The sequence below is a fragment of the Protopterus annectens genome, chromosome 15.part0 (genome assembly GCF_019279795.1).
Source record: "Protopterus annectens isolate FY-2018-M chromosome 15.part0, PAN1.0, whole genome shotgun sequence".
Lineage (NCBI taxonomy): Eukaryota > Metazoa > Chordata > Ceratodontiformes > Protopteridae > Protopterus > Protopterus annectens.
The window spans coordinates 453,041,921-453,051,684 of record NC_056749.1 but is presented as its reverse complement, the minus strand read 5'-3'; positions in this window follow the sequence as shown (position 1 = coordinate 453,051,684).

Sequence of the window (9,764 nt, the reverse complement as noted above, 5' to 3'; positions counted from 1 at the left end):
GTACAGATCTTTTTAATATTTTCCTCAGAGTCAGTAGAAGGGGTATTGTTTGTAAGTGGAATATGTCACTGGGATTGCACTCTGTTTTACAACAGGTTTAATTAATACAATTTTTCAGATTAAGGGCATGATATTTTTAGAGTAATTCAAACTGTAGATGTTGGTAAGTAGGAGTGAAAATGGTCTTTACAACGGTAAATAATACATGGGTTGAGATTGTCATAACATGGGAAGTTGTCCATTGAGACATTGTTGACTTGGCAGAGATGTTGTATCTTATGAGTTCAAAGTAGAAAGGAGAGATAGAAACAGGTGGTAGGGTAAGCCTTGGTTATAGAGGACTGGATTGCTGTTAGCTTGGAGGACTTTACTAAATTCTCTCAAAAAGTAAAAGTTTGACTTTTTTTATGTAGTTGAGGGGGTCTGAAGGTCTGTGGACTTGGTGCGGCTGTCAGGCTGTGTGAAAGGTCACTTCTTTATGCAATTGCTTTGATGTGACTAAGAGTGCTACTTGTTTATATTTGGGAAAGAATGATTTATATTGTGATTGGCTATCGAGGTTCTGTAGGATTGTAAAGGTGGTCCTTGTTTCAGTGGATGGGTTTAGTTTCCATTTTGCCAATCTTCATTTTTAAGTTTTAGATGTTTTAGTTTAGAGATCATGCAATCAGATTTGTGCAGTTTGTAGAACCTTTTGATGAGGGGAAAGAGCTTGTTTATTTGCTGGAATAATGCTTGAGTAAGAATTTTTCCTGCTGCATTGGAGTTTTCTGAGACTATAGATGGTTACTAGTCATGACAGGGTAGCAGAAAAAGGAGGTAACAAAAATTAAACTATCCCATCTTGCAGCCCTCTACTCTGTTTCCTAGTTTTTTATTACCACCTCAAAAATATCTGTACTTTCCTACAGATTTGTTTTGCATTTTTCTTTATCTCTCACTATTTACTCTTGCATATTTTTCCTGTTGTTTACTGCTTTTCTATGACTTAATTTTCCCTGCTCCCTTTATCATGTTGCATTTTAGGCCTCTTTTCAAAAACAAACAAAAAAAAAAACTGACCCAGGTCTGTTGTAAATTAGGCCTTTTACAAAAACTCTGATCCATCTCTGTTGCATCGTAGGTTTCTCTGCAAAAATACTGACTCATCCCTGCTGCACCTCGGGCCTCTCTGCAAAAACTCTAACCCATCTCTTCAGCATCTTAGGCCTTTTTACAAAAGCACTGACCCATTTCTGCTGCATCTTAGCTTTTTTACAAAAGCACTGACCCATTTCTGCTGCATCTTAGGCCTTTTACAATATCACTAGCCCATTTTTGCTGCATCTTAGGTCTCTCTGCAAAAACACTGACCCAGTCAGTTTAAAAATTGTGTAGATGGATTGAATATTTAGCCACTAATATTCATACATTTTGCCTTTATTGCCTGCCTGTGATAGACTAAGACATCATGCTGTACTATCTGCACACATTTGACAGGGCTATCAAATGGAGGAGAAAAACAAAAATTACAATTCTTTCTCATAATAAGGGCTCCAGTGGACAAGAATCCAGATCAGGTGTCAATGTCAGATTCTGACATCAGGCAATCAACATACACCAAACCTATTTGGTAGAAAAGACTGGCTGAGATACTCACACTAACGTAAAGCAGCATTGTTCACTACTGTGACCTCTGTTTTAACACATGCTCTGATCTCATCTTTATGGTCCAGCATGGAGCCTTTAAAACCCAAGATGTGTCTCCTGGATCAGCAAGACAAATGCAGACAGATGTCTGCCCTTATCACTGATTCCTTCCTCCAGACTCTGAACAGTGCTTGTTACCCTAATGTCTTCTTTATCATGCCCCTCCTGCTCATCTCCCATTTGAAAATAAAAGTGTTTATAGAAACTCTACTAGAACATAAGGGAAAATGGCCTGCTTCAGCATTTCCTGTGTGCACAGTTCAGAGAAATAGGAGGTGTATTTCACAGGGTCACATTCCTTCTTTTTCTCTGGTGTTGGCATCTCCTTTGCCCCACTCCATGCTCTGTTTCTCAGTACAACAATCCCCTGGCTGTCGGTGCCAAGGCCCTCTAATGATTACCTAATGCTGACTGCCCCAGTGATACAATTATTATTGCCCTTGGAAACTGGGGTAGTGCTGCCATAGGCCCATGACATTTTGTCAGTTTTCTATGCCCTGGATGCAGTGCTGGCACCATATTTGATGCCCTATGAACAGTTGTATTCCTTTTCAGAACTGATAGTAAAGGCTGATCTGATCCCTGTAATCATACTGATGACTTCACCAAATGACAGCTGTGGCAGCTTTGCCATACTGTTACAGTTACTTCTTTACATCTTATTCAGCATTATTGAGTAGCAACATATATGGAGCCACTGCAAGCACAAGACATACACCACTGGCAAAATCACTGAGATACTGTCACAGAGTGTGATTGTTACTGATTTTGGTTCTTTATTCCTATGCAGCAGATACAGTTAAAAAAACAGGTTATGCACCTGATCCTGCTGTAGCTACTCTAAACTGAGGAAAGCCCCTGAAAGAGCCTATTTGTCCTCCAATTCACATAAGGTCCCCCCAAGAGGCCCATGAAAGCCTTAAAAAACAGGGCACGTTGAGTCCCTCCTAGAGTCCCCTGTAAGCCACCTAGAAGAAAATGAAGATTAAACTTCCAAACATCACTTCTGATTTCCCTAACTTTGAGAATGCCTGAGAATAATAAAGTTGAAAGGGGAGTAGTCAACAGATCCCATACCTTTACCATGGAGAAAGCTACAACTTTTTTTTTTTTTTTTTGCTAGAGTCCCACTGAATGATTCTTTCCTTCTCTTTCCTTCTAGTCCTTTAAAAAAATGGTACCAAGGTGGTATGGTTTGACCAAAACATGGCAACTCCCATCCAGTGAAAGCCAGACCAAACAGTTTGCCCAAATACTCCAAAGCCAGACCTGTACAGCAGCCCAAAATAAGGTTCATAGGTCTCAGCACACAGATGATCATTCTCACACCCAAGGGCAATGGACAGATTTGGCAACCATGTGTTTAGTTAGTGTCAGAGGATCAACAGGCAGCATACTTGTTTTTTATGCTGGAAGATCAAGTTGGTTGTAGGGTTTTTTTTGTCCTATATTTGGTGTCTATATTCATTTTTCAATACTGAGACTGCTGTGCTGCATGTTAGGGTACTGTACTTCTAAGTGAGCCATGTTTCAAATGAGATGTTAAACTGAGATCCCAAATGCCTAAACTGGTGGTGGCTCAGTTGAAACTAAAAGATCATATGGCACTTATCAAGGGTCCCTATTGAAATGTCGGCATTTAAAATACTGGGTGCCAACTAGCCGAAAAAGAAAGAAAAAAGATAAAATTGCTCTACACCTTCTTTTTGCAATAGGGACCACCACCCCCCACTCCAGCCACCAACACCACCAAACTTAAATATTCAAATCTGAGATTGCAATACTTTGGAGAAAAGGGAGAATTCAAAGAAATGGTATCTCAGACTTAGTATATGCTAGTCTGATCTTTCGGCCATTCGGTATCCGTATTTCTGGACTCCTTCTAGCAGAGCTCAGCATTTCAAATAGTTAACTTTCTGAAAAAGAATGCTGAATTACTTTTCCGAATCTTTTGGTATTTTTCTCTGTATTCATCATTACATAACTAGAGGAATGATGTTATTATTGATATTGGTTTATGAGTATATCACGTATTTTTTGGATAATAAAGCAATATGATTGTTTAATAACTGTGCTGGACTTTTGTTGGCCAAGACTCATATACTGATATATATGTGCATGCGTGTGTGTGTGTGTGTGTGTGTGTGTGTGTGTGTGTGTGTGTGTGTGTGTGTGTGTGTATATATATATATATATATATATATATATATATATATATATATTTATAAAACCTTTCCCAATTTTGAATACTTCACAAACTCATTCACATTTTTTCCATTGCTTATTATATGAAATTTCTCACCACCATCCCTTCCAAATTTCAGGCATACCTTGTACCATAATTATGTCTTAATTGTCTACCTCCTGCAATGAGAGATATTCATATAAACCATGTTCAAGTGCTTCAAATGTCACTTTCTTCACATGCTTTTATGAGAATGTAAAGCCGAAAATGTCCTAGAGAGGATTTCAGACAAATTGCCATATAGTCCTCTTTATATAGTCAAGGGAGCTATGTCTCAAGTCATTCACACCACCATGGACAATGACAGAGTCATACTCGTACCTGTTGTGGAGAGACTTAAGTACGTGCTTGATTTGGCAGATTCTGGCACCTGACAGACAACTGACTGTGACCTTATCCTTGTTTAGCGTGGTGAGGGGGACATCAGTGTGTTTCACAATTGAGTTGCCAATGACTAGTATGTTTGGTTTATTGATATGCCCTATGGGCTGTGCTTGTGAGACACTGGTGTGTTGTCTGCTCTGTGTGATGTGTTTGGTGTTGTGTGTGGAATGTTTGTGAGCGTGTTTTGGAGGTCTTTGTTGTTTAGGTAAGTTTTATTGAGGACCCCTGCATAGGTGGGTGTGTGTTGTGCTTAGCTATGTGATGTGAGTGGTGTGGTGTTTGTGCTGGCAATCTCATCTTTGTCAGGAGTACTGACTGTGGTGCGAGCCAGCATGGATTCCAGGTTACTGATGTAGATGCATTTCTCGCAAGTAGAATAATTATGTGCTACTAGAAGAGGGCTGTCAGTGAACATGAGGCAGATGCTACACTGTCTCCGTATGCCAATGTCAATCAGGCTGGTAGGAGAAATTTATGAGAATTGTCCAGACATAGTGCTCTAAATACTCGGTGGACTTATAGAGAGAGAGTTTTGATAATGGTTTGTCTACAAGAGTATATACCAGAGAAACCTTCTAAAATGTAAAATAACTGGCCTGAAGCACAAGTGCAAAAACCAAAACTAAGATGCTTAGAATAGCAGATAAATTTTATCAGGCTACTAATAAGCAGTAATAAGTACAGCAGAATAAGAGCACTTGTACACTTAAGAGCACACAGCAAAGCAAAATAAGATAATTAAGTTGGTAGACCACAGTTACAGTAAGAGCAGTTGAATAATGTGTAAAATGTTTTATTTTTCTTAAGTGAAGAGGGATGAAACAGAAGATAATTCAAGATTTAGAAGCTAAGGGGGTTGGCCTTCCCAAATGCTCTCTCTTTACACAGTAGACAGAGCTGATAATTTGGGACTGGTAGGAGCATCTGAAATCAACGAAGCAAAGTGGTGACTATTCCTTCCCAAATGATCTCACTGTACTCAGTTGAGTGAGCAAATAAGATGGGGCAGGGAGGAGTGCCCAAAGACAAATTTACAGCAGGGGTGGGCAATTCCAAAGGTACCAAGTTTAACAATACAACAACACTTGGTTGGAAGGGTGGGAACAACAAACTGCAGAGAGAGAGAGAGAGAGAGAGAGACCACCAATATTTAATCAATAGTCAATAAAACAAATAAATAAATGTAGAACAGTTTTGTTAACTCTCACGGAAACAGAACAAGTTCAAAAAGTATACTTATTTCAGCTTTCTATGTCCAGATGGTTGTAGAATCAGTTGCAGCCAGGTAAACAGCTCTGCTACTGAGCACAAATACAATTGGTGTAAGAGCACTGTTAGGTACATGCAGAAGGGAGAATTTTACTTGATTATGTCCCTGGTATAATGACACTATTACCTCCTTTGTTCTTGATGCAATGGCTTTACTTATAAGTTGAGCCACACAGAAGGATTTCCTCACTACTGTAGCTACCAGGTGGTCAAAGTTTAGTCTACTGTCTATCTGTGTTCCTAGGTCCCTCACCACTTGGCCTACTTTTAGGGGTGTGCTATCAATATTTCAATTTGCAGGGAAATCTGGTTGACCAAAGGGTATGATTATGCATTTTTTAACATTTAGTCTCAGGCCATGGCTTTGGCACCAGTTGTTTGTCATTTTTAGGCCTGTTTGTAGGATGTCAATATCATTTTGGGATTCTATGATTGTTCCCAGCTTACAGTCATTGGAAAACTTGGTGAGAGAAGTATATATGAAACAGGAAGGGTCCCATCACTGAGCCCTGTGGGCCACTGCTAGTAACAGGTTTCTTATCAGATGTGGATTCACCTATCTGGACATGTGTACTTTACCAAGCCAGTTAGCTATGCATCTGATGATGTAGGGGTTTATTCTTAACTCAGTAAGTTTATCTATGATCCCTGAGTTGGGGATTGTGTTGAAAGCTTTGCCCAGGTCTGTATAAGCAGAGTGTACCATTTTATCCTCATCCATAGCCCTGGTGACTTTCTTGAAGAAGTCCACCAGATTGAACAGCCAAGACCTCCTTTTGGCAAAGGCAAATTGAGTCTGGTCCAGTGTTTGGAGAGTTCCTCTGTTATTATTGATCAGGTCCATGATAATTCTCTCTCTATGGCTTTGCAGATAAGACTGTTCAAACTTATGCATCTGTAATTCCATGGGTCACTTGATGGGCCACTCCTTGTGCAGAGGGATGACTGTTGCAGTCCTCCATTCCTCTGAGAAAAAAGCCCATCTGGAAGCTGTGGTTAAAGAGGGTTTTAAGTGCCCCTGATAGATTATGTTTTAAGCTATTTAAAATGCATCCTGGAATGTTGTCGGGAGCCATGAAGGCTGAGTTTTCTGCCATTAGTGAGCACACTAACACCTGTTTCCTCATACTGACTGGTAGGAAGATGGTTGCAGGTATTTGTTTGGGTGTGGTCAGAGGTGATGGGGGAGTTTGAGTTGAACTTGTCAGCGAGTAGGTTTGCTATAGTTTCAGGGTGGGTGTAAGTGTTGCCATTTATCATTAACTCAGCACATTGCTGAACATTTCCCCATGGGGGTTATAGGTTAGATTTAATATTAAAAGAGATCAATTTGTGGTCAGATCTTATCAGAGGTGATTTAATACATGGGAGGGACAGCATCTCCCCATGTCAGTGAGTGCTAGGTCTAGGATATGTGTGCCTCTAGTTGGGGAGTTAACTAGTTGCTCCAGGGTGTTTGTGTTGATGAAGTCCAAAAATCTGTGAGCAAGTGAATTATGGGTCTTATAAGTCTCCCAGGTTATGGATGGGTAGTTAAATCAACCATAAATATGTTTTTTGGCTGAATGTTAAGAGACTCCAGTAGGTTTAGGTAGAAGGTGTGGTTTTTAGATTAATGTTACGGGATCTGTAGCTAACAAGGATATGATAGTGGGTCACACCTATGTTAGTTGGGCATGGAGCAGCAAGTTATATTGTTGGACCAGTCTATCAATGTGCTTGTCCTTTATGAGCACAGAGACACTTCCTCCCTTTGTTTTATCCTGATCTGTGGGGGATTGAAATGTAGAATAGGCATTGTAGCCTTTGATAGCCACTGCGCATTCCATGGTTCGGAACCATGTTTCTGTGACTGTACATATGTTTGCATTCTCCAGGATGAGGAGTGTTTCTGAGGAGTGCATTTTTTTATTTAAACCCCTAGTATTGAGCAGCAGTACCTTTAGGTAGTTATGAGTGATTTTTGTTATGTTGGAGAGTGTAACAATTTAGCATGGCCTAAAAAAGGCACTATGGGTGATAAAGTTTTTGCCAGTATCCAGAAGCCAAATGGTGACAAATGCAAACCATCTCTGGCACAGCATCATGCTTTGTTGATCATGTCTCCCCAGGGTGGCAGATACTGAATAACCTTGTTATGACACCATAAACTAAACCAATTGTTGAAGTCAATCATTTTTTTTAATTATTTTTCCAAAGACAAGTAGCATAACATCAAATAGAGTATAAATATATTATATATGAAATAATGATTTTTTTCTGAATATCAAACAAAATTAACTATGCACAGTATTCGCAAAAGCCTAAAAACAAAACGTTGAAAATAAAGCTGCAAAATTTTCCCATTTTCCATCATCATTTTCAATCATTAGTAACAGGATTGTTCTGATACAAATCAATAAGAGAAATCACTCCAAGGATTATTAATGAATAAATTAGGTTGAATTTTTAGTTCTTTGACTTTAGTTTCTCTGAATGCTGTTTCCTTTAAGAACAGGGGAACATCTTCAAATGTAGGAGTAGAAATGTTCCATTTCTTGGTAAGGCAATTCCTTGCTACCACAAGGATGGACCAAAGAAGAGAATAGTTATCATTCATGAAATCATTTTTAACATTTAGATTAAATAATATTAAAAGTTTTGATAAGGAAAAATTTTCAGAAAATAGAATAAAGCTTTTAAAAAATCATCTATGTTAACTCAGAATAAGGTCAAGGAGGAACATTCATGACAAACACCTCCAACATAAAAGGGTACTGTTTTCATTCATTTTGACAATTCTATTTGGGGTTAAATAAGGTCTGTACATAAATTTCCAGGTTAAAATATGCCAGAATTGAGACTAAGAAGTGTATATAATAGATGATAACAACTGAGATTTATTATGAGAAGTAAGGTGAGATGCACAACCAAAGGTAATATGATTCCAGAAGTTCAGATTTAAATTTGCTTTATATTCAATAAATGTTTTATGCAGTCTTGAAATTAAATTGTCATGTTTTATTATAGATAGTTACATATATTAAATAAAAAAGTTTAAGGTTCTTCCTTAAAATGTGAATTGGACATGTTAATACATAGCCCATTTGGATGAGTTTTCAGATTATGTAATAATAACCAATCCTAAGAATTTAAATTAAATTCTAAAATTACTTGTTGAATATCTTTAGGGTTTAAATCTTTAGTACAATGATGTCAGCATCCAAACCCCTTAGTCTCCCAAAATTCCAGAGTATATATACTATTTTTGTTGAAAAAAATTGTAATACTGAAAGGAATAAGAGAGACCCAAACCAAATTTTCATGTGAATATTAGAATAAATCATATTTTAAAAGATATTAATATACAATTTAAATATATTGAATTAGTATTGTAAGATACTTTATATTCCATTAGATTACAAAGATAATGCCAAAATAAATTATTTGAATAACACAGAATATATTTACACAAAATATTTTCTTTATTATCAAGAACAGTTAAATGTAAGGTTTTGCAATTTGAATTGTAATTTGGATCAACCTGATGCAGTATAATCTTAAATATTGAAGCTTTTACATAAGTGTCTATATCTAGAAAATGAATTCCCCACTAGAATCCAAGGTCTTATGTCATGAGAAATAGCTATTCTAGAATTGTGAGGAAAGCAAAGAAAATTTTAGGAGATATTATTTTCCCAATGTGTCATTTATTTGGAAAAAGGGGCAATGCTTGAATTATATAATGATTTGGGAAAAATCATAATTTTTATTAATTGAAGCCTATTATCAAATGAAATGGTAAGTTTATTCCATTTTTAAAATATGATTTTTATTATATCTATGATACTATCATAATTAATCGTTCTTCGTTAATCCATGAAGATAGTAATTTGATACCTAAATACTCACTTGAGGAAATCTATGAACCATTTATGTGATTTATATAAGTAGAGGATTTATTCTTTTTATTTATTATTATAAATTTAGATTTTGTTTTTTTTTAATGAAGTCCAAAAATGGATTGAAACCTACTATTGTAAACTCAAGTTCATGAAGAGTTGTTTCTAAATTGGTGAGTGTTAGTAAAATATCATCAGTAAATAACATGATTTTAGAGGAATAAGTATTAGATATTGCCATACCTTTAATGTTTGATTTTGTTGAATTAAAATGGCAACAACTCCAATGGCTAACA